General features: G+C 46.5%; 1 protein-coding gene across 5 annotated transcripts in view; it reads right to left on the bottom strand.

Annotated features, from left to right (window-relative positions):
- The window catches only part of LOC144784105 (uncharacterized), a 248,791-nt gene that overhangs the window by 146,455 nt on the left and 75,980 nt on the right, over nt 1-26,356 (bottom strand). For 2 of the 5 annotated variants that reach the window (XR_013601617.1, XR_013601616.1), the window contains exon 2: nt 1,187-8,356. The exons of 1 other annotated variant lie outside the window; for it this stretch is intronic. The gene's annotated coding sequence lies outside the window, so the exon portion shown is untranslated. Of the gene's footprint in view, nt 1-1,186; nt 8,357-26,356 lie in introns of those variants that run through there. 2 more of the 5 variants (XM_078662788.1, XM_078662789.1) reach the window with 2 other exon arrangements.

Here is a 26,356-nt window from a genome sequence, read left to right as displayed (position 1 = left end):
TCTTGTCATATTTGCTCCGTTTTCACATACAGAGGACAAAAGTTGGTTTGTTTTCCTACTCGCCGGATAGGGCGAGTAGGACCTAAAACAGCTCGACCTTGTTAAATTTAGCTCGACTATGCGAGCGGTCGAGTGGAATTTTCGAGCCCTGCACTGTTTCTGCCTCATCTCGTTAGTACCAGTTTAACACCCACTATTAGCAATAAGCAACAGAAAGGAGGCCAGTCAACATTTACAAAGGGCCTTCTACTGCGCAGCAACAGGTGTTGCTGCATTTTTAGTAACATTTGAACCATTCGAGAATTTGAGCTAGAAACATTTGTGTTGAAATCTACAGATTATGGGGCAAATGCGGAAAATCTATAATTATGCGAAAAAACCCACAGCCGCACAATCACATAATTCCAGTAGCCCTCTGCAGTCCGTCCTCCTAAATCAAGACACTTTGGATCCCGAAATGGAATGAGTGAGAAGGTTTGGTGCAAATAAAGATATATCTGTATGGGGTGACATAGTTTCAGTGGAAAATGGATTTCAATAGCCAATAGGAGATACTATGGAAAATGTTGCCCTGTGCCGGGGTGGGAGTGTGGTTTGCCCTGGGTCACATGATCCCTATGTGTTGGATGAGTATGCTGATGTTATGTATGGAGTGGTGTACCTCAGATATCACTGGCATGTGTTTCAATAAATAGCACTATTTTTAAAGTATTAGTAATTTGTTCGGCAAATTTCCCATTTGGAGTGGGTTGTAGTCTAACCTACTTCATGAATATTAATTAATGAGTTAGGTCGCAAATTGCAACACAATCTGACTGAAGTCATCGCAGTGATGGAGGCTTGATAAGATCTGAAGACCAGCACTGCCCATATGATCACCTTTAAATAAAGTAAACCTTTTTATGCAGCAAGTTTTTCTTAAAGGAAACAGTATTGTGTTTAAAAAGAAAAGTTTACTTTAAGGAAAAGTGGAATAATGCAGTTGAAAGTAATTGAGGAAAGTGTGTAGTGAAAGCACGTATGAATGAAACCAGGTGGAGAATGGTTAGAATACAACAGATTTAAATGAAACACATTCATATGTGCAGTTCTCACAAATTGCATTCAAATTATATTGAAGATACACAACTATCATAGGTGCAGCTAGTAAGTAACCACACTCTAAATAATTACATAAAGTAGGTACCTGAGGTATAAGGTGTATACGAGCGCCTGTGGGTTGCTCAGATGAAGTGTTGGTTTTGCCACCCACTGGACAGGGAGGATGGCAAACTAGTTGAATGAAATGAAGACTTGCTTTCTCACAATCTTTCCGACTTTCTTTTTCTTGCACCGTTTTGCTCCCAAATTCAATGTAATCCTTTCATGTCCATCTTTTTCTCACTCTCTACCTCTGTATTTTCTTTCTCACTCAATACACAATGAGCTAATTCTCCTCTAAGTTTCGATTGTTTACATTGACACAATCTGGAGCTCTGCCTAATCTTCTTTTCAATTGCTAACACCATTTAGCTCTCATTAAGACAACCCCCAAAAATTGCCGTAAACTGTATATTCAATGAATGCAACGTTTTACAGTCCGTGCAGACTCATATCAGTGACTCTTGAAAGATGTGTTTATTACAGGAATTGTTCCGGGAGCAAGTGTCTTCTTGGATCAGTGACCGCAGGAAGTACTTTTAAGCAGGGGATCAGATTAGGTTTGAAGAATGTAGGTTGTTCTATGACGTGGCGTGTTCACATGTCACTGTGGGATTCAGAGTTGAAAATGATCATAGCAATGAAGATTTCTTTGTCTGTATAAACATTTATGGTACTGGTTTCATAAAGGGTTGACAAAAGGAAATAAAACTACTTCAAGCTGAGCCCTTTTGGAATTGACTGAGTTGTTTGGAGACTCCACTTGTTAAGTTAGTGGGGGGGGGGTTGGGACATCCTATACTGTCATCTACAGGGGCACTAGCTTCCTCATGCACTTGGGATCCCATTGCTGGATGGATTTTCCAGCGTAAAAGGAGTACAGTTTTCTGATCGAGTCCATCCCTGTCCTGCGTGATAGTGACCGGTGTGACAGCATTAGGCATGGCAGCAACAGGACTAGTTGCAGCAGTTGTGGTTGTAGCAGGATTGCTAGAAGTAGTCTTTCCTTCATTGAGGGTTCTATCATCAAGCTCCTTAACAGCAGGTGCAGACACAGCAGAGGTCAGTAAAGCTGGCCGTGTTACAGTATGACTACTTGCTACAGATGTGGATGTGGCAGATGTAATTGAAAAGGTGGTTGTGGAAGGGGTGGTCAAAGTAGACGGACAGACAGTTGTCTTTCCCTCAATGAGCAAGGTAGCGTCACACTGCATTGCAGCAGGCCTGGTTGCTTCTGACATAGTTACTGTAGGCATATATTCACAAAACATGTCCCTGGGTGAGGCTACATTGGCAATCAAATCGTTAAGCCCTAATGAAGTAGTCCTCATCATATTAGGTTTGATTAAATCTGGTTTGGAGACAGCAGGCATGACTACAGTATGCTGTCCTTGAATGAGCATGTTACCACCAATTTCTTCTAGTGTATCCTTCACTGAAGTAGGTTTGGTCACTGTGGGTATGGCCATAGTAGAATTGGTTGCTTTACATGTGGTAAGAGCAGAATCTGCCATAGGTTTCTCTGTAGTGGGACTTCTCTCAATCAGTGCGCTATCAGCCGACTCCATTGAAACAGGCTTGTTAGCAGGACTTACCGTCACTTCAGATTGGGTTGAATGAGTCTTAGCTGTAATTGACATAGTTACAGCTGGTGTTATTATAGGACATGTGGTCACAGCAGGTTCCTCTGTTCCAGACCTTCCAACTATGAAGGTGGGATCAGCAAGCACATTCCAAACACGCTTGGCTGAAGTAGGCATGGAGGAAGCAGCTGTGTTTGCAACAAGCTTGGGGTTATCAGGATTAGTTGCTGGAAACTGTATCATGGAAGCTAAACCTGGAGCAGGTTGAGATGAAGATGTTGTGGTCTCAACAGGTTTCCTTCCTTCAGGCTCAGTTGGAGCATACATTTCTTCAATGTGCAGGGTACCAGAAAGCTGTTTTGCAGCAATCTTCGTCTCAGTAAGTATGTTTGCTCTAATCATAGCCTCTAAAAGTGGGTCAGCATGCTTGACCATAATAGGCACAGTATCATTAAGCTCTGTTACAAAAGGCATGCTCACAACAGAGTTGGTCTCTGCAGGTATGTCCACACTGTGCCTGGCGGCAGGCTTGGATGTTGCGCATATTGTATCATTGAGCTCCGTCAGAGAATCTTTGTTTGCAGCATAAAGAGTTTCAGAAGAGGTGGCTGCTGCAGATACGGTATCTGCAGGGATGGTTACATAATGTGGTGTCACAGAAGGCATGTTTGCAGCAGGAATGACTGCAGCAGGCACATTGGTAGCAGGGGAATCAGCATAAAGGTGCACACCATGTTTCGCCACATTGGGGCTGGCACAATTAGTCTCGGTCCAAGCAGGTGTGTGTACTATAGGCTTGTTAGCATTAAGGGGGGCGACAGGAGGTGCAATGCCAGCAGGGGTTACCAGGCTCCTGATTTTGTCAGTACAAACATTTCTGTGCATTTCATTTTCAAACCTTGTGCTAAATGTCTGATCACACTTCGGACATGGTTTAAGTTTTTTCGCTGTGTGCCATATGGCCCGGTGCCTACCCAACATAGCCTTATACCTGAAGCCCATTGAACAGTCGACACACCCATAGGCTCCCTCGGTTACGGAAGATTCACATAACGGTGGCAGGGCTTCTTGGTGGTGAATTCCAGAGATATTAGGATTGTAACAGACTGCCGAAGCATCCGGCATGGCAACAGATAGTGTAGGAACCATGAGAACAAAACCATCAACAGGAGAGCTCGCTACAGCAACTGTGCCTGAAGAAGACATGGTTGAAGCAGATTGGGCTGCAGCAGGCATGCTCGCATTGAGAACCGAATCAGCAAACTGTGTCACAGAAGGCATGGTAACAGTAGATGTGGTCGGAGCAGGCAATGTAATTAAGGGGGAAATCACAGAAGCAGGGTCAAGACAAAGCCTTTCCATGTGAGTTTTGCAATGCACATCGAAGTCAAGCTTTGTAAGAAAGGACTTCTCACAGCATTCATATGGCTTCTGCAATGAAGTACTAGGACAACACCTCAGATGTTCAATAAACAAAGCCTCACTCTTGAAGTCCAGCATGCAGAGATCACAACAAAAGGATCTTTCAGCAGATTCAATCCCACAAAGACCAGATGGGTTTTCTTCTTGTTTACACCCATTGTCGTTACAAACATTGGCGACATGGGTCTTCAGGTGATCCACGAGAATGCCGATTTGGTGAAAACTATCACCGCATGTAGCACAAGTAACAGCAGCGGGTATAACTGCAGAATGAGTTGCAGTAGAATCGGCTATTGCAGAAGGGGATTCTTCTTCAGATTTTGGCACAATAACCACACCTGCTGGTGGTGCAGTGTTAACAGACTCTGTGACACCAGGTAAAACTGAAGAATGAGTTGTCACTACAGGTAATGTTGAAGCAGGCATATCGACAACAAGATCATCAGATCTGTGGGTTCTGCTATGTTTTTCAAGGTCAAACTTTGAATGAAATGTCTCAACACAGTGCAAACATAGCTGTGGGCTCTTGGTCTCATGCCAAATCTTCTGATGTTCACTGAAGTCGGCCTTATCCTTCCAGCCCATCCCACAGTCGGCACACCAGAAGGACATCTCTGCAGTGGAAACCACACATGGCTGTGAAGGAGTTTCCTGGTTTGGTTTCACAGATGCATTAGGGGTGCAGATGACAGAGGTGGTGTTTGGGATGGTAGGAGGGGGAGTAGCAACAGCTTCAGGCATTGCAATAACTGGAAATTCTGGTTCAGAATGGGTCTTGAAGGTCTTGTCAGAAACAGGCATGGCCACTGAAAGTTTCCTCAAGTATGACTTTCTTGCAGTCCGCTTGGCAACAGCAACTAGTTTCATAGCAGAAGAAATAGAATCTGCAAACTTAACAGGAGTCATCACCATATTATGTGTAACAGCATTTGATATGGATGCAGCCAGTGTTGCTGCAGCAGGCATATTTCCAATTTGGTCATTTTGAGGGGAAGGTAAGGAATTCTCTACACTGGTAGTTTGTTCCACACCTGGTTGCTTTACTTGGCCTAAACTATGTATGCTTTTGTGGCCATTTGGATATGTCCCCAGCTGAGGTATTGCAACTTTAGATATGGCTGCATTTGGTTTTCCAAGCCAAAGTATTGTCACTTGATGTGTAACTATAGTCGGTACAGAGGCAGTCAGAATGGTTATAGTAGGCGTCTGTCCAGTCTTCTCACTCTGGACTGCCAAGGGATTCTTTAAGCTGGAAGTCTGGTCCAGTCTCAGGTGCTCTGCTTCGTCTAGATCTCTTTTGCTTGCTGTACAATTGTTAGACGTCTCTTTTGACTGGACCATGTGGTGAGAAGATAGTTTAGTCATTGGATTTAAGCTTTTGCCATCATCTGAGCAGGAGAATGATATTTTCCTACAAGGGATTTTCTCATGGCTAGACAGCTGTGGCTTAGATTTGAAACTTTTCCCGCAAACTAAGCACACAAATGGCCTGTTCAATGAGTGCCTTTTTTCGTGCCTTCTTTCGTGCTTGTAGAGGTAAGGCCTACGAGTAAAGCTTTTCCCACATTCTGCACAGGAAAACAAATTCTGTCCATTGTGGCTTTTCAGATCGTTGTGGAGTCTTTTGAGATGCTTGTGGAGTCTTTTGAGATGGTTGTGGAGTTTCATCTCTGAAATGAAGCTTTCCCCACACTCTGCACACTGGTGTGAAATCACTAGTGTGTGCAATCTCAGGTGAACTGTCAGAGCCTTTTTCCCAGCAAAGGTCTTCTTGCACTCTGTGCAAGAAAATCTACTGCGAGTGCAATAAGACCTACTGCCACCAGTATGGCTTTTCCTGTGACTTCTAAGACTCCCCTTATACCAATATCTCTTCCCACAATCTGAACATGAAAATTGCTTCTCTTCCATGTGGATGGCCTGGTGACGTGTTAACTGATGTTTGTATGAAAAGGTTCTTTCACACTTAAGGCACTTGAAATCCTTCACTGCTGAATGGATTTTACGGTGCACACAGAATGAACTATAATAGGCAAACCTTTTCTCACAATGGTCACACTGGTAAGGCTTCTCTCCTGTGTGGGTTCTCTTGTGGCCCTCAAGTAAACCCCGCCATCTGTAGGTTTTCCCACAATCTGCACACTTGTAAGGCATCTCTCCTGTGTGGATTCGCTTGTGCTTGGTCTGGGAAGACTTGTAAGTAAATGTTTTCCCACAGTCATTACACTTGTAAGGACCGTGAGACTTGTTTCTATTTCTAGTATGTGTAGGGAGGTGTTTCCACAAGTCAATTTTGCTTTTGAAGCACTTTGTACATTGGATGCAACTATAGTCGTTCTCATTTGTGTGGAAGCGCTCGTGCACCAATCGTTCGATATCATGATTGTAGGGTATCCCACAAATTGTACACTTAAACGATTTATCTCCTTCAATAGTAATATTAGAAGTGGTCTTAGGAAACGTTTCTTTTCCCAAGTGCCCCCCCTGCTCCAGAATCTCTGCTCTCAAGTGGTTGCTGATTTCCATGTGACTTTTCAGTGCAGAATCACTTTCAAAGAGTCTCCAACAACAACCACACTCATATGCCTTCTGCCCAGTGTGTAGTAGCTCATGTTTCCAAAGAGTGTCTTTACTTTTGAACCCCTCCCCACATTCTTCACAACTGTGCCATTTTTCTCCTGTGTGAACCTGCCCATGTGCTTGCAAGTTGCTCTCGCTTTTGAAGGTTTGTCCACAGGTCATGCATTTAAATGGCTTCTCAGCCTGAGCGCTGCACTGGTGGATGATGAGGCTGGCCTCTCTCTGGAAAGTCCTTTTGCATTCAGTGCAAGAAAAGGTGTCTTTAACAAGCCCTTTTAGCACTTTCTGCCCTTCAGCATGTTGTTTCAAATGCTTCTGCAGTGACCCTTCACAGCTGAAAACCTTCCAGCACTCCCTGCAGCTGAAGATTTTCTCTGTAGAGTGAATCCTCTCATGAACCTTTAGATTTTTAAAATACGTGAATGTTTGATCACAAATGTTACATGTGAAAGGGACATTCTCTTTCTCGTGCCAAGATGCTTTCCAGTGAGTTTTTTGATGCAACTTTAATCTTTCTTCACTTGCAAAGCATTTACCACACTCACTACAGACATGAGACTTCTCAATGTTATGGGTATGCCTCAAAGAATGTAGGCGAAACGGCGTATTGTAAACAAATTGTTTGCCACATTCCTGACAGGTGAACCTTGGTGGACCATGGATTTTATTATGTGCAAGGAGGCAGCCATATTGTTTGAAATCCGCTCCACACACTTTACATTCAAAAGGTCTCTCAGTGGAGTGGATTCTAACGTGTTTCAACAGCACAGACTTGAATTTGAAACTTTTCCCACATTCTTCACAGGTATGTAAAGTTTTCTTTTTTTTCGGTTTCTCTTTTTTTGAACAGCTTGTTTTTGGTTCTTTTTTGCAGGCAACTGATGATCCTGTTTTAGCCAATTGTTTCTTAAAGTTTCTAAGTTTCATTGTAAGTGTGCAAGAGTCTTTTAGGCTCCCAACAGTTTTCTTTTTCAGAGGTGGCTCTATTTGGTATTGTGGCAGAATGTGCCAGTTAAGTTTGCTGTAACAATTCTCTGCTGTATAATAGTGTTTATTCATGCCATCTGTCAAAATATGTGAGGGACATGCATCACATATCCAAAATGCAAGGGTTTCAGTGGGGTTTTCATATTGTTTTAGGCAGGGAATGGATGAGTAAAAAATACTCCCCTCATAAATTTTCTATTGTGTAAAGTTTTTCATTACTTTTTAAAAGCACTTCTCCGATACAGTTGATATACTTGCCACTTCCTGTGTAGGGTGTTTTTACTCTAAATGTTCTTAGTTCAGTTGCACAGGGGATGGAAGAGCTCTCTGAATTTCCTGGAAGACTTTTCTGTAGTACTATGTTAGGTTCATACGTTTTTTCTTGCCCATGTGCAGGGTTTTCTCACACCATACTGAAGAATGTTCTCAACTCCCTGTAAGTTCTTCCCGTTGTGGAAAGTTTACATGTTCCTGACAGATACTATGAAGCTTTCTATGCATCCACTGTCTTCATTTGGATGCTATCTGTTCTGTACATTTTTGACACAGAGAAAGATTGTGCTTCTTCCGAATGAATCGCTTTTAAGTAAACATTGTCTGGACATTCTTCTTGATCATTTCTTCAGACAATGGGTCAGGCTCATCTGCAGAAATAAAGATCCTAAGTTACTTGAGTAGGAAATTTACATTTAATAACAACACTTTGTCATATACACAGAGCCACAAGCAGAGGATGGTATTAGCAGGAAGGAAATGCTATTTTTGTACAATAGAGATCACTAATGTGGGTCAACTCTTTTCTGCATAAGTTGTTTAATATAAATGCAGCAGCTACAGATAATGTATTAAAGTTATTTTTTTCGTACAAAAGCACAGAGGTCACTGGATTTATTGGACTGTTGATATAAATATAGAATTCTATGTCAGGACCGGAGGTTTCAGATTATGCTTTTTCCCTTCTTTGCTGTTTATTTTATACAACACACAGCAGCAAAAAAGCAATAACTTGAGCCCTAAACCTCAGAACAAAGGATAAGGGCTACAACATCAGTTACATTTTTCAGAAAAACGACAAGTCCCATGATATCCAGAAAGACAGTCCACAGCATAGTCCTTCCCCAATGTCCATGACAGCTAGGTAGGACGTCCTCCCTGTGACCACTTCCTCTTTCTTCGCTGCTTCGCAGCCAGTTAAGTGGTTTTGACCTCATCCCCTCATTTTGTTGGGATTTTGGGGCTATTTGAGTGTTTTGCCGTACAAAGCGTTTGGTTGTCTTAATATTACCGCTTTGTATACTGTTTGCTTGCTCTGTTTTCCTTTTCAGAGCCCCTCATGGATCGCGGGGACTCTTGCGGTTCCTTACGCGATTTCCCTGGTTTCGCGGCCTCCTCCGGCCGCTAGGGGGCGCCAGAGCGTCTCGTTAGTCTCAGCGCGGTTTTCTCTTCAGGAGAACCGCTCTGAGGAAAGCGATCCGCCGGAGCCTTTCTTGCTGCCTCACCGCTACGCTCAGGGCCTCCCCGAGTCTGTATTCCACCCTATTGCCCTTGATACGCCCCGCTGGGGGTCAGTAAAGCGGTTTTACCGCTTTGCCGTCTGCGGGAGTTTTTTGGGGCACCTGTTGAAAATCCTGCATATTTTTCTAATTTCCAGCGAGCAGGGAGGTGGCATTGACCCGGTCCACTTGAGAGTCTGCGCGCTGTGGGGTTGGTGTCCCCCCCCTTATTCCGGTTCCACCGGGACCAAAGTTGCAGATTCGGTCTGCCCCACAATTTGCGCAGGTTCCTGCCTGTGGCCCTGATCTTGTGTCCAGCAGTCTTTCCTTGCTAGAGGGTAGTAGGTCTGCCAGGAGGGTGTATTGTCATGGATTAGGAGGAATATTATGAGGAGGAAGAATCCCATCAGTATTTGAATGATGAGGAATTCTATAGTGTGGTGGATAGTTCTATATACCGCTGTGTACAAGAAATGTTAGGACCGCATTATGCAGGAGTGTGAAAGGGTGACTCAGGCCCATTTAGGGGTCGCTGGCACTGCGGCAGCCCAAGCGGGCAGTGACCACCCTGCCCCTAAGAAGGTGTGTAAGGAAGGGGTTTCTGGGGCGACGCAGGGTGTGGACAGGGATGCCTTTGAGCGTTTGCGTGACGCTTTTCTGGCTAAGGCGACCGTGCCTACCCCTGCGCCTCCACCAACCCCGGGACCTTCGGTGTCCATAGGTACGGCACCCTCATCCCCGGGTGGAAAGTCGCCGGCAGACAAGGATGACGAGGATGGGTCTGTGCATTCTTGGCGGCCTTCGGGCTCCGACGCCGAATTGACCCAGGATAGTTCAGGCATGCTGGATCCGGATGAAATAATGCATCTGCGGTCGGCTGCCTGGACCCCTGGGGAGAAGGACGCCTCCGCAAGCCCCTGGAAAAGGAAGCAAGGAGTTGTCTGCGGGGAGAGTGTCCTAGACCTACGTTGGAGGGCAAAGTGGCCCTTACACCCGAGTTGGATCCTAAGATGGCCACCTTTCTTGCGAAGTTCGTTAAAGATCCTCGCAAGGGGATCGATCGGTCCTGGCGTTCCTGTCAGGACAAGCTTTTGGACACCATAGGGCCTATCACGAAAATCCTAGATACGGCGGAAGAGGCTAAAGTGTCAGGTGCGACCATTTCCCCGGACGTATTGTCCAATTGGGCTCAGAGAGTGGTAGTTTTCCTAGGGAATGCGAATTGTGCCTTCTCGACCGAGTATCGAAGGTCCCTCTTGATAAAACTAGACCCGAAACTGGGCGACTTGGCCTCCTCTGAGGCGGGGGTGGTAGCCCAAGGGGTACTCTTTGGGGACCCTTTCATAAAAGAGCTAGGGAAGTCTACCTTTACGTCCCTGGATAGGGCTCAGTCGAGCATTAAGAAAGTCTTCCAGCAACGTTTCTCCCGGGGTGGCGGTCGCGGTGGGGGCCGCGCGTCCGGCCGTGGCGGTCAACAGCAGTCTGGCAACAGAAATCAAGGCTCCGGCCGAGGTCAATTTAATGCCTCAAAGAATTACAATACCTTCTCCCCCACCAGGGGCCAACGCTTCCGAGGCCGAGGTGGATTCCAAAACACCGCTGGAAACACTTCAAACGGTGAGTGTTATTTTGGCGGACCAAGTCCGCATTGAGGGGCGGTTAGCCTCGTTTCCGGAGACCTGGGCCGCGATCACGTCGGACACATGGGTCTTACAGCCTGTCCGCAGATTTCGCATGGGTCTTACAGACTGTCCGCAGATTTCGCATAGAATTTTACGATCGGCCCCACCAACGCAGGCCTTCACACCCTATCGTTTTCTCTCATGCAGACGCACAGTTGGTCGACAAGGAGGTCTCGATTTGCTGTGCAAAGGGGCCATTTTTCGTTCAACACAACACCCTGCCGGGTTTTCGAGCAATCTGTTTCTGGTGGAAAAGGCAGATGGTGGCAAGCGGCCGGTAATCAACCTCAAAGAGTTCAACGGCTGGTTGGTTTACCGACATTTCAAGATGGAGGGTGTCCGTCTGTTGTGGGACGTGCTATTGCCCAACGACTGGATGGTCCGGCTGGACCTCAAAGATGCGTATTTGGTGGTTCCTATTCACCCCCCGCATTGTCGTTTTCTTCAGTTCCGGTGGATGGGCCAGGTTTTCTAGTTTACCGCCCTTCCATTCGGGCTTTCCTCGGCACCTTGGTGCTTCACCAAGCTGCTCCACCCGGTAGTGGAACACTTGCAGGGCCAAGGAGTTCGGATGATTGTCTATTTAGACGACATCCTGTTGATGGCGCAATGTCCCAGGAAGCTAATCCTTCAACTTCGGCAGACCGTGTCCCTGCTCCAGGGGCTAGGGTTTGTCGTGAACAAGGAAAGGTCGGTTCCCTCTCCTTCTCAGACAGTGGTGTTTCTAGATTTTACCGTGGACTCGGTGCAGTGCACCTTGAGTCTACCTCCCAAGAAGATGGGAAAGATTCGCCACATCTTGCGTCAGAGGATCGAGATCCCACACATCTCTCCGCCAGATTGCCCGGGTGGTGGGGCTACTTTCCTCCTCCATCCAGGCAATCTTTCCGGGGCCCCTCCACTATCGGGCCCTTCAACGCCTCAAGGCGCATCATCTCCGTCGGGGACTGACTTACGATCAGGTGATTCCCCTCTCAGTAAAAGTGAAGGAGGAAATGGCCTGGTGGCTCGCCCATATGGAGGCCTGGAACGGTCGGGCGATTTTCGGCCTGGTTCCGGATTTGGTGATAGAGTCCAACACCAGCAGGGCCGGTTGGGGCACCCGTTGTGGGGAGTTTTCCACAGGCGGCGCCTGGTCGTCCGAGGAAGAGGAGCTGCATATCAACTGCTTAGAACTGTTGGCGGGGTCCTTCGCGGTGCGCTGTTGGACCAAGGATTCAGTTCGCTCCTCCGTCCTGCTCAGGATGGACAACATCTCCGCGGTCCGTTATGTCAACCACCTGGGTGGCCCTCGCTCCAAGGCCCTAGCGGATTTGGCGAAGGATTTCTGGGATTACTGTCTGGCACACCACGTGTCAGTGACAGCGGAGTACTTACCAGGTCAAGCCAACCAGGTGGCGGATTGGCACTCCCGGCACTTGCGGGACTACAGGCAGTGGAAACTGGACGTACAGGTCTTCAGGTGGCTGGACAGTCTTTGGGGCCAGTTCTCGGTAGACCTCTTTGCATCTCGTCTGGACCATCAGCTCCCGTGTTTTTTCAGCTGGAGGCCGCACCCTCTCGCAGAGGCCACGGATGCCTTTCTCCAGGACTGGAGTCTAGAGAGGTCCTATGTCTTGCCTCAGTTTTCAATGGTGCTGAGGGCGGCGGCGCAGCTTCGCCGCCAGCGAGCGGACGTGGTCATGGTGAAACCCTTGTGGAGGTCTCAAGTTTGGTTTCCAGTTCTTCTGGAACTTTCTTGGGATTCTCCAATCCTACACCCCCGGTTTCCGCATCTTCTTCTCAACGCGGACGGGGAACCCCATCCTCTGGTGATGCCGAGCTCTCTTCACCTCATGGCATAGAGGCTTTCAGGCGTCGCTCCCAGGCCTTTCGGGACCAGCTGAAAATTTCCTTTCCAAGGCCTGAGCCAGTAGCACGGCAAAGCGGTACCGCTCAGCTTGGAATAAGTGGTCCCGTTGGTGTCTTCAACGGGGCTTGGATCCCCTGGTCACGGGCGTCGTTCCAGTTTTGAACTTCCTGGCGGAATCGGCTTCGGCCGGCCTAGCCTACCGCACTGTCAATGCGATGCGTTCAGCGATCTCGGCAGCCCACCATCCGGTGGAAGGTGTGCCGAATGGGGAACATCCTTTTGTTTGTAGACTTTTGAGGGGAATTCGTCTCTTTTTACCCCCAGAGCCGCGGTATTCGGTTCTTTGGGACGTCAATATTGTTTTAAATCTCTTTTTGTCTTGGCAGCCGAATAAGTATCTGTCCTTGAAAGAGCTATCGGCGAAGTTACAATGCTTTTGTGCCTGGTTTCATGCAGGCGGGTTTCGGGTGTGCGAGCTCTGGACGTTTCAGCGAGGGATTTTTCCCCGGATGGGGTTGTCTTCACGTTGGGGCGCCGCACGAAATGTGCGTCAAGGACGATTTCCTATCCGTATTTTGTCGACGCCCCCAAACTCTGTGTGGTTCAATGCTTGTATGTATAGGCATTTATATAGCGCACTACTTACCCGTAGGGTCCCAAGGCGCTTCGACCGCTGCGAAACCCTTCCTGGCTTCCCTGAGAGATGGTCCCTTAATGGGTATCTCCAGGGTGAGACCAGGCATCCCCGGCGGTCTGGTGGGGCCGTTAGTGAAGATGAGGCAAGCTAATGCCCAGAGTTGCCGAGTGTGAATGCTGATCAGAGTGGGCACCGAGGCGAGAGAATTATCGAGTCCGCTGACCCTGGTCCAGAAACCTGCCGCGCCGGGAATCGAACCCTGGTCCCGGGCCGTCCTCTGCTCTCGGGTCTGCCGCCTCTAACCAGTGAGCCACACTACTTCACGCTTGAAGGCATACGAGGAGTTGACCCTTGAACTTCGTCCTCGGGGCGAACGACAGCTGCTGATTGCGTTGTGAAAACCACACAAGGCTGTCTCCTCACCCACCATCGCCAGATGGGTACGATGGATCATGCAGGAAGCAGGTATCGATACGAAGCAGTTCGGTGCCCACTCAGCTAGAGGGGCCATGGCTTCTGAGGCCTTCTCGTTGGGAGCCCACTTAGAGGACTTGATGCGCGCTGCGGACTGGTCCTCGGAATCCACCTTTAAACGGTTCTACTTTAAACCGGTGGTGGATATTGCACAATTGGTGGTAAGTAAGCTTTGAACTAGCATAATCTGAAGCCTCCGGTCCTGACATAGAATCAAAATTTGCCTAGCATAGTAACGGTAAGTTTCAATTATATTAAGGACACGGAGGCGAGGATTATCCCTCCCGAGCCTCCTGCGGAAGCGATCCCTCCCGTACTACAGTAAGGACTCAGGTTTTCTCAGATGAGTAGTTATGAACTTCGATGTTCTCACAGTCATTTTTCCTGATGGTGTACATAGGGATTTTTGTCCTTACACCGCTGATGCTGTTGTGTGTTTTTTGCTAGGAAACGATGGTGCGAAACAAGACCAGTAACATCATGGCGTGACTCGCGCAAAGAAAGAGGAAGTGGTCACAGGGAGGACGTCCTACCTAGCTGTCATGGACATTGGGGAAGGACTATGCTGTGGACTGTCTTGCTGGATATCATGGTACTTGTAGTTTTTCTGAAAAATTTAACTGATGTTGTAGCCCTTAGCCTTTGTTCTGAGGTTTAGGGCTCAATGTTATTGCTTTTTGTCTGCTGTGTGTTGTATAAAATAAACAGCGAAGAAGGGAAAAAGCATAATTCTCGCCTCCGTGTCCTTAAAAGAATTGAAACTTACCGTTACTATGCTAGGCAAAGTTGTCGATTCTCAGATATACTAGGCTTTCGTTAGGTCTCTTCTACAGCGTAAAGATAATAATTGAAAATACTGACAAAAATAAAGATTTGAAACACTGTGGAACGAGCCTCGTGGCAATAGCCAAAAATAATAAATTACTAAGACATTTTATTAGTGTTGTGTACTTAGCAAAAGGTAGATTGTTCTTGAAAGCACACCCTGGCATGCTAACAAGTCATTTTTTTTGTGGAGGCTATGAAAAACACAACACTGTGCAGAGTAATGGAGGTTACTATTTTCTTTTACAAAAGTGAAAGCTGAAATAAGGTTATGTTGTCACTGAAATCCCCACCAAACTATAACGCTTTAAACATACAAAATCAATTTCAGTGTCAACATAATGTTTTACACCCACAGAACCAATGAAATTCACCAGTTCTAGTTCACTCAAGTAACCATATCCCGTGCCCCAAGGTAACTATAACTTGTACCCACACCATGTATAGTTTTCTCATCCATAATTTCATAGCACATTTTGCAGTGATAATATTAATGCCGTTATAAAGATGTCATGATTGATGTATTATGTGGGGTATTAGCAGTGCATGACCAGGGCGTGAGTTATAGTTACCTTAGGACAACTGCCACTGCATCGCTGCTAATGTGGGGGCAACCAATCAGATCTCTTGAAGAGATTGTATCCGCTGATCCTTCGCGGCATGTAATATAATTGCTCAAAAACCACTAAATGGATTTACAAGGAATCACAAAAAGCCCTTTTTCACTCTCCATAGTTAATGCATATGTCAATTATTTGGGATTCTTGGCAGGTGCAGTATCTTTTTGGTGCCGGTCACCACACTCCTACTGTCATTTCAGAAATCAATCCTTAATGAGTCTCTCTCTCTCTCTCTCTCTCTCTGCTGCAAGCCAGCCACGACTTTCACTGATGTCACTCGCCTTAACATCACTGTAAGTGAAGGTGCCTAATGCGTTTCAGAGCTTTCCGCCCATCATAGGCTGTTTACAAGTCATAGCAGATTGCTCCTTTATTTAAATTACACTGCATGCTGCTATTGGTTAGCAAAGCCATAGGTAGGATGCACTCAGTTCATGCTGCATGTTGGGAATTGTATTCCCCAGAGCCATCTATTCAAATCTCTCAGTGGGTTCCGCTTTCACTTGCATATTAGAACCATGTATTTCAGTCCTTTAGCAGGATCCATGGTGTCTCGGCGGGTGTTTAAAATCCGGCTTCCAGCGCTGAATTAATCCCAAATAGTTTGGAATCCCAGCTTTTTCCTATTCTGCGAAGATGAGGCAGTCCTGATGCAGACGGACCGCCACGTTAATAGATTGCCATCAAATATATATATATATTTTAGGATACTTGATGTATGTTGCAGTTACCCCACCCCTACTTATTTCCCCCTCTTTTGTTCAGCTACTAGATGCTGATTTTCGACCCAACAGTACACTAAGGCCTGCTAACCAGACCTCAGTGCCAGTACTCCTTCCCTAAAACAAGGTAAAGTCCAATTGTGCTACAATTGGCTAAGGACTTTAGCACCCATTTAAGTCCCTACTCCAGGTACCAGGGCAAGCGTACTAAAGAGGATCCGTAAGGGCTGCAGCAAATCCTATGCCACCCTAAGGGACCCACATACAAATTCCACACAGACTGCCAGTGAAGGCTGTGTGACATGATGCAAACCCTGAGTGAAAACGCAACCTGCTAAAGTCACTGCATCTAATATACGCAAGTCAGCCCTACAGCAGGCCTTGAGCCCTAAGGCAGGGTGGATTATATTGTATGTGAGTATATATCTGCAAGAGCAGATATGTCTCTGATGTCTAGTTCTATAGCTAGATAAATCAAGACGGCAGAGAAGCCATCTTAAGGTAAGTACTGGGCACTGGTTAAAACTAGTTCCCCCAGCTACATAATGGCTTCACTGAAACATATGTTGTTTGGTATCAAACACCTCCTATGAATAACCCCATACTAATTACAGTGAGTGATTTATTAAAACATGCACCCAGAGGGTACTTTAGAGGTACCCCCTGAAACCTACCAGCCCTCTAGCGTGCTGGATGACTGCTCTAGTCCAACCTGCCACCATAGAAGAGTTTCTGACCCCCTAGGAGGTGAGAGCCCCACTCTGAGGACAGAAACAATACCTGCTCTGGGGAGAGTGTTAAAAGGAGACACACTGGTAAGTTTCTAATCTTTTATTTCTTACAACGCTGAACCACCAACTCCAGCTGCCAGCCTGTCAGTTTTCCTGGTCGTAACGGTCTCCACACGAGACGCTACCATGGAGAGGGATTGTCCGGCTCATGCAGCTCTTAGAATGATCATAACAGAGAGCCTGGTAAATTAGCATTCCAAGGCAGGGAGCTTCAAAGAACCCACTGCCTTTGTTATGCAAATCTGGCTTCCCTCAGAGGTGAGGGGCTGCCAAAACCCCTTGTTCAGGGCTCATTTGCACAAGGACAGGAGGGAAATTAGCTATGCAGGAGGTGTGTTGCACTGCCAGGCTGGACACACCTCTAGGGTGACCAAGTTTGAAGTGAACAGCACTTTTAGAATTCCACAATCTTGTTGGAATTAGAAATTCTGGGACAGGGTGATGCTCACTCCCCAAAGGTAGTGGTCAACTAGGGGGTGTAGTGACTCTAGGGGTAAGTAGCCCATTGGTTACTACCCCTCACACCCATTAATGCCCCATCATTTAGTATTTAGACAACTCTCAGACACTGCTGCCCCGAGAACTAAGGAGCACAACTGCTTTGGTGCCAATCCTGACGGCCTGCCTGCTGCACCCGCCCCTCATGGAGCAACCGATTCATCCTGTTGCTGTGCATACCTCAAGAAACCGGAGGGCTGCCAGAGCAAATTGCCAAGGAACTCCATTGGAGTAGAGTAGCAAGATCCTGTATATCCCGACCTGCCACCTACAGGGACTACTGATGCAGCCGCCGCACAGGAAGAGGTAGCAGTGCTCCTACAGGTCAGATCCACACTCCCACCAAGAGTGGGGATGCCAGGACCAATCAGAGCCACACAGTATAAATCCCTGGGGCACTGGACCCCTTGCAGCAGCCAAGGCTTGCTGTTACCTGACCGGAAACCAATTCAGAGGAAGCCAGACTTCCATGTCGTGGGACTTCAGGAACAGTAAGACCCATATTGAGAGTGGTTCGGCTATCCTGTTTGCCCCTCTGCATCAAAACCAAAGACAAAGAGTTAGTCTGCAACCGCCGACACCTCAACTTACATGATGGGGGGGGAGGATAGTAGGATCTGCTGTTTATGGTTACCCTAGGGTGACCAACAGTCCGTAAATTTCACGGACAGTCCGTAATTTCGGCCATCTGTCCGTTGTCCGTGAATGATTCTTTAACGGACGCCATTTGTCCGTCATTTTAACAGGGCACCGGTTGCCTCACCCTAAAGCCGGCACAGCTTGCACCCACCTTCCTTCTTGACTCCGATGCTGCACCAACGCTCCTCAGATACTTAGCAGCATTGGAGAGGCACAGCGGGATGGCAACCCTCACACCTCCAGCCCTTGATGACCTGTTAAGAGGTGCTCGAAGGTGACAGACGGAGGGGCTGCAGGTTCAGGAGCAGGGGGATCTATTCACATGCAAACAGCCCTGAATGCGGCATGTCTCCGCTATTTAGAGGGAGGCTCACACATTCCATTTCTACCCAGGGCCCCAAACATCCTAGACTCGGCCAGATTACACCCCTGATTACACCGAGGCAGCATGTGCTTCTCTTCACCGAGCTTAATTACTGTCACTAAATTGTAAGCAAACCTCGGTTCTTCAAACATGCAGTCTATAATGTAATAACAAGCATTGGAAATGCAATAGGTCTCGCATTAGGAAAGTTTGAGCTATTGGTCTTATAAATGACATTTTTTTTATTTATGTGTTGTTTTTTAAAATAGCTAAATTAATAGCGTTGTCATTTACAATGCCAATAGTTATAACTTTCGCAAATGTGACACCTATAGCAGACACACGTCAACATCCTATTTTATCAATTGAACATGTATTAATTGATTAAAAACGCGTTAACAATGCATTTCAACAGTGGCTGCATCCCGTGTCGTGATAGAGCAAAAGCTGGGGGTGACAGATGAGTAATTTAAGAAATGTTAAAAGGAAAAACCGTAGCAAAATTAGACAACTATAACGTCAGAGGCTATACATAACACAGGAAAAGGAACACTATATTCGGGTTAACACATGGCGTAAAGTGCGTCAGAAAATTGGAGGACTATGAGGCATAAAAAGGGGGAGTAGAACATGAATTTAAAAGTACGGTGAGTATTCCATCTGGGAGGCAAAATGGATAGAATTCAAAATGTAAGGTTCAGAGGGCCAATGCGGTGATAAACAATTAATGAAACGATTCAATATGTTGAAAAACTACACAGTCTAAGTATATGTTAAGCAGGGTCAGATGCGGAGCGTACCTCTAATGCAAAACAAAAGACAAACCGGCTGGGAAATCGGTTGTGAATGAAGTTACACAAATTGATTAACAGAAACAGAAAGAGGGTACATTGTAGATACCACAGCACAGAAGAGAAACCTAAGAGAATACACAATAAAAGCATAGTCTGGAGGCATACTGGGTGTGTTCACGATGGTGACGTGTTGTCTCTAAGAGAAAACCAAACGGATTTTGCATGGCCATTTCCTACATAGATAATGAAGAAGGCTAGAGTTGTAGAGTTACCCAAATACAGAAAAATGCTACGGTTCGATAAGTATTAGCGGACCATCTAGAAACTGATCTAGATCGAAATAGACTCTAAAAAGTGACAGGCAAGTATTCAAAACAAGTAAACTAAGTTTGACGGAAAAGGGATTGCCAATAAAAAGCGGGAGCAAAAGAGAAATTAAGAGGTAAAGGACAGCATGTAAGGAGGAGAAAAGGGAGGAAGGGGGCAGTACCTGTGAGTAAAAAGCGGCCCCGTGTCAAATGGCGCTGTGGAAAAGGAGCGGGAAACGTTAAGCATGTGTGGGAAACGGGGTATAAGGCACGGGCGATCACGATGGTGTAAAGCACAAAGCAAAGGACTGCACGTCATCTTACCGCCAAGCGTGGTTGGAGTAGGGGTAATGATGGTATCGATGGAAGCTGTTTCCTCGGTGAGGAAAATGAAATAAATATAATAATACACGGGCACGTCTCAGGACGGGTCCGTCCTAGTAAGCGTGCTGTGAAGGGAAGGTAAAATTAAGACGCAGGTTGAGTAAAGAGAACTAAGGGCGTAAGGTTCTTGAGCGAGGGCTGAAGGAGGGTCTCTTACCTGAAGTGCAGCGCTGGCACGGATAAGTGCAGTAGACAATCTCATCATCCGGGTAGTGGATGAAGTGCAGTAGGCGGAACCTGGAGTTAACAAGAGACGGCCTGGCGCCGTGAAAGTACGGCTGGCTGTCGGCAGTGACTAAATTAGGGAGGAGAAATGCCTGAGAGTGCGAAATTATCCCTTTGAAGTGAAGCTGCTGGCGGCAGATGGCTGTCTTTCCTGTGCACGCGCTTTTCTATGTCAATGCGCTTGCACATTGAGCTCCTTTTCACGGGCACTGCATGGAATCGCCCGATCTCAGTAAGCTTTGATTAAGCGCCTATATATCTCGCTCCCGCTCAATGCGCATGCGCATTGAGATAGGTCGCTCGACCTAAAAAACAAGAAATGGCACAATCGCACCCACACTGATTAACAAAGTATGGAGGACAATCAGTTCACTTAGAGTATCTCCTGTAAGTACTGTACATCACAGTGGGGGATGGCATTTTGGACAGAGAGCCTGTCTTCTCGTTGTCTTGTGCAGGAGGGGGAGAGGAGCCCAAGATGATACTAGAATACTGCATGCCCACCCCTGTGCCCACCTGGTGGATCCTGTTCCCTCTCCTGTGATGGCTCCTGCCCTCCCCTCAGTGATGGCTCCTGTCCCCCCATGTGGTGGTTCCAGTCCACCCCCCACCTGTGGTGGTTCCAGTCCACCCCCGCCTGTGATGGCTCCTGTCCCCCCATGTTGTGGCTCCAATCCACTCACGCCTGTGATGGCTCTTGTCCCCCCCATGTGGTGAATCCTGTCTCCGCCCTGGGTGGCTTCTGTCCCAGTCCTGGAACGGCCCCTGCAGCGAGGGTGAAGTTCTTGATGGGCCTCTTCTCAAAAGGGCTCAGCTCAAAATTAATATGGAAAGGTGGGCGAGTAAGTAAGTGAAGGGATGGGTGAATGGCTGGATGAATTAATGAAAGGGTGAATGGATGAATGAAAGATTGAATACATGGATAATGAGAGAGGATGGATGGATTGATGAGTGAGGGGAAGGATGGAGAGAAAATGTAAATAGCTGGATGTATGGGTGGAAGGGTATCTGGATGATGGATGAGGGGAAAGATGGATGAGGGGAAGGATGGATGGATGGAGGAGAAGGATGGATGGATGGAGGGGAAGGATGGATGGATGAGGGGAAGGATACATGGATGAGAAGGATGGATGGGTGAGGGGAAGGATGGATGATGGATGAAAGGAAGGATGGATGAGGGGGAAGGATGGATGCATGGATGAGGGAAGGATGGATGGATGAGGGGAAGGATGGATGGATGAGGGGAAGTAAGGATGGATGGATGAGGGGAAGGATGGATGAGGGGGAAGGGTGGATGGATGAGGGGGAAGGATGGATGGGTGAGGGGATGGATGGATGGATGAGGGGATGGATTGAGGGGACGGATGGATGGATGAGGGGAAGGATGGATGGATGAGGGGGATGGATGGATGAGGGGGATGGATGGATGAGGGGAAGGAAGGATGGATGGATTAGGGGATGGATGGATGAGGGGATGGATGGATGAGGGGATGGATGGATGAGGGGATGGATGGATGAGGGGATGGATGGAGGGGAAGGATGGATGGATGAGGGGAAGGATACATGGATGGGAAGGATGGATGTGTGAGGGGAAGGATGGATGATGGATGAAAGGAAGGATGGATGAGGGGGAAGGATGGATGCATGGATGAGGGGAAGGATGGATGGATGAGGGGGAAGGATGGATGGATGAGGGGGAAGGATGGATGCATGGATGAGGGGAAGGATGGATGGATGAGGGGGAAGGATGGATGAGGGGAAGGATGGATGGATGAGGGGAAGGATGGATGGATGAGGGGAAGGATGGATGAGGGGAAGGAAGGATGGATGGATGAGGGGAAGGATGGATGAGGGGGAAGGATGGATGGATGAGGGGGAAGGATGGATGGATGATGAGGGGGAGGAGGGATGGATTATGAGGGGGTAGGATGGATGATGAGGGGGTGGGTGAAAGGATGGATGACGAGGGGAAGGGTGGATGGATGATGAGGGGAAGGGTGGATGGATGGATGATGAGGGGGTGGGTGGATGGATGGATGATGAGGGAATGGATGGATGATGAGGGGGTGGGTGAAAGGATGGATGGATGGATGATGAGGGGAAGGATGGATGGATGATGAGGGGAAGGATGGATGGATGATGAGAGGAAGGATGGATGGATGATGAGTGGGTGGGTAGAAGGATGGATGGATGGATGATGAGAGAAAAGGATGGATGGATGATGAGGGGAAGGATGGATGGATGATGAGGGGAAGGACGGATGGATGGATGATGGGTGGGTGAAAGGATGGATGGAGAGTGGGTGGGTGAAAGGATGGATGGATGATGAGTGGGTGGGTGAAAGGATGGATGGTGGGTGGGTGAAAGGATGGATGGATGAGTGGGTGGGTGAAAGGATGGATGAGTGGATTGGATGGTGGGTGGGTGAAAGGATGAGTGGGTGGGTGGATGGTGGGTGGGTGGGTGGGTGGATGGTTGGGTGGATGATAGGTGGATGGGTTGCTGAGTGAAATGATGGATGGATTGATAAGTGCAAGGGTGAATGAATGGACGTATGAGTGAAAGGGTGGATGTAAGGATTGATGATTGAGTGAAAGGGGGGTAGATGGACAAAAGGATGAATAGATGTGTGAAGGAGTGAAATGATAGATGGATGAGTGATAGGGTCAATGGATGGATTCATGAGTGGATGAGTAGATGGATGGATGGGTGGGTGGATGGATGGATGGATGGGTGGATGGATGGATGGATGGATGGCTAAGTGAAAGGGTCGATGGAGAGAGAAAGGGAGGATGGATGGATGACTAAAAGAGTGGATGGGTGGAAGGGTTAGTAAGCGAAAGGATGGCTGGATTGGTGAAAGGGTAAATGGCTGAATGGATGGATGGGATGAAGAGTGGATGGATGGTTGGGATGAAGAGTGGATGGATAAGTGTACAGATGGATAGGGTGAAAGGGTGGATGGATGGATGGATAATGGAGGATGAGTGAAAGGATGGATGGAGGGATGGATGAAGGGATGGATGAGTGAAATGATAGATGGAAGGATACATGATGGATAGGTTTGCAAATGGTTGAATATGTTTGGAAATGGCTGGGCTTACTTATATACTAATGTGCGACCTCTGATGTGTCTGTAAAACGTACCTATTGTCCTGAATTTTGACCTCCTGTCCTGAATTTGTGTCCTGAATTTTGACCCTTTGTCCTGAATTTTTACACTCACCGTCCTGAATTTGCACCAATGCCAGTTGGTCACCCTAGGTTACCCCCACTTTTTGCTTGATGTAATGCTGTTTTTGGCTAGTCTGACTGGGATCCTGTCAATCAGGACCCCAGTCTATCTGCTTTCTCCTTAAAGTGTTATGACATGTACTTAGGTACACCCCAGATTGGATACTGGGGTACCCTCGTCAGCCCCTAATATAAGATACCCATGGACCCAGGGCATAGGTATCCCAGAGGTCTCCCAAGGGCTGAAGCATGTATTATGCCACCCATGAGAGACCATTCAAAATGGAACTACAGGACTGCCATTGCAGCCTGTGTAAGTTGGTGCTTTCACCACTTATGAAAGATATAGGTTTACTGTATCTAAGGGTCACTGCACTTAAAACGAATAAGTCACCCCTATAGCAGGCCTTAACAACCCTGAACGTAGGAACAAAACTGGGTCCTGGCTCCTCAACAGTAAGGCTAAGCCTAATTAAACTCACAAAAACAACACTACTGCCAGTACTGGATAACGTTTTTTGGTTGCCTCACAACAGGCTGGTATGAATGAAACATGGCAGTCTTATATCACTTTTGTTACTAATTTATTGTAACCATTTTTTATTTACTCAGAAAACTTTTTCATTTTTTCAAGAACATTTATGTGCATGTGCTAGTAAAAATATACAAAATATACAGATATATACAAATATTACAAAAACACAAATCAAGAACAAATCCTTATTTCATTGACTACACATCCATACTGGACCTTTCACACTACAGTCGCTCTAATCACATTCTCACACTTAAACAAAACAACAACAAAAATAAGCCAATTAGGCTATACCTCTGAGGTATAGGTCAGTGTCAACGCAGATTATTTGGAATACAAACAGTTAGCAACATCAAATGAAACCTGGATTTCCAAGAATTCTAAAGGATCAAGACAAATATAATCGATTTGAATCCAATGTTTACAGTCTATTCATATTGTTGACAAATGACCCTATAAGATCGACGCGTTTCGAACTCCCTGAATTGCGGGGTTCTCCTCAGGATCACTACAATTTCTTAACCTCCTATGTCAGATGTCTTTCGTGGTAGGTGTAAGTAGTATGGTATGTGGACACTCACAAGCTCAGAAAGCTGCTTGGAGTGTCCGGTGTGGAGTACACTATTGCTTCACCGGGAGGCGCCTGGCGTGTGTCTCTAGAAGCGTTCGATTTAATCGGGCTGCCACAGGTCCAGAAAGCCTTCACAGGCTGATTGATGTTGCGCTACCCACGGTGTCTCCGGTCTCTCCTTCCATGCGGAAACTAAAGAAAGGAAATCTGACATACAAGGATTTTTCACTTGCATGACATGCAAGGCCTGCAAGTTCAGTTTTAATGTCAAAAGTCTTCTATCCTGTAGAAGAAACCGAAAAAAACATCAGCAAACATCTCTTTTGTTTGTCTGACTACTGTGTGTACGTTTTGGTTTGCCCGTGTGCCAAGAAGTATGTGGGGAGCACCATGTTTCCAGCAAAGAAACGTGTTCTCGAACACATGCGGGCAATCCAAAATAAGGACCAACATTCACCGGTTGCCAGACATCTCGAAGAACAACACAACAGCAACCGGAATTTGCTGAAGTTCTTTGTAATTGATAGAATTCCCCCTAGCAAGAGAGGCGGTGACAGGATACGTAATCTATGTCAAATGGAGAGTAGATACATTTTAGACCTAGACACTAGAATTCCATCTGGGTTAAATTCAGAAGAGGAATTAGCCTGGCATCTGGGAGATTGATTTCCTTTCTTTAGTTTGATCAGTTAGGGACCACTTTATCAACTTATGTATAAGATTTTTAAGTGATATATGTTTCTCTGAGCCTTCTGTTGCTGTTGGAGCTCTGATGTTTTTAATTCACAAATTGCAAATACCTTTCACTATTGTGTTATGTGTCAATATTCACACTATGGCCGTTATCTGAGACATCTGGGTCTGTCCTGACAGGCGTTATTTTTCATTTTCTTTTTATGCCCAGGTCATGCAAGCTTGAAGGCTTCTATGTGGAGAATTGCTATTGGTTATACCCACTGGGGATGAAGCAACAAGAGGGTGCTACATTAACCATTCATAGTTACTTCAGTCTTCCGCTATTTCATTGGGACTGTGAGATTCGATAGATTGCTTATGACCTTGTTTACAGTGTAGTCTTTCATGACTTTTCCACTGGGAATATAAAATTCGATGTACTTTATGGGCCGGTGCATTTATTGCCTTTTTCCGTATTTCTTGTAATTCCCCACTTGGGATATTATCTGTTTAATATTGGATATACATGATTATTTTTATCTATTTGCCCACACTGATTGCATCATGATGTTCTGATTGACGAGGTCTATTCCGACATGTTTTCTAGCGGGGACACATCTAACTCGATTCTCCGCTTATAATTTATAATTTGTGCTCCTTCAGCTGTATTATTAACTTCTTTTCGACCTGGGACAATGAATTATTAGCCTTATTTGTCAGGTGATTCAAAACTAGATGCAACTAATGTGCTATTAGTTACACAAATTATATGTTTACAAATGGCCGCGATGTTTGAATGTTGGTTTGAAGTCGTTTATTCATGTTGTTTACACTGTGATGTCATGCACTTTGTTTTTGAAGTAACTTTATTTAAGGTATTGAGTTCCATGTGTTAATCACCCGTGACCAAGGCGAGGTGATCGCTGAAACGCGTTGTTTTTTTTCCCATCTCTTATAAGTGAACATGCTGGAATAAATTAATTCTTTCTTGCAACTTTACGTGGATGTGGTAAATCTTTTTCGGAGCGGAGTGCATTTGCAGAACGTGTTTTTGCTGTGAAACTTAATATATAGCTGTTGGGATAAAGGTGGGCAGTGAATGCAACATGCCACGGATGGTGGTGATATGGCTTCTACTAATTAAGAACAAATGTACAGCCACAAAGAGAGGGTAGGGGAGGTTGCGCCCGAGCTCTCCCTGTAGGTGGGGGAGGGGTCAGGAAAGAGAGAGACATGTGTTTTATTTCAGTGGAAGGTTGAGAGAACGCAGCCTCTTGATACAAGTCCAGCTGAAAGCACACATTCGTTCTGAGGCATTAAA

Source organism: Lissotriton helveticus, chromosome 10, assembly GCF_964261635.1.
Source record: "Lissotriton helveticus chromosome 10, aLisHel1.1, whole genome shotgun sequence".
Taxonomy (NCBI): domain Eukaryota; kingdom Metazoa; phylum Chordata; class Amphibia; order Caudata; family Salamandridae; genus Lissotriton; species Lissotriton helveticus.
This window is presented reverse-complemented; position numbering and strand designations above follow the sequence as displayed.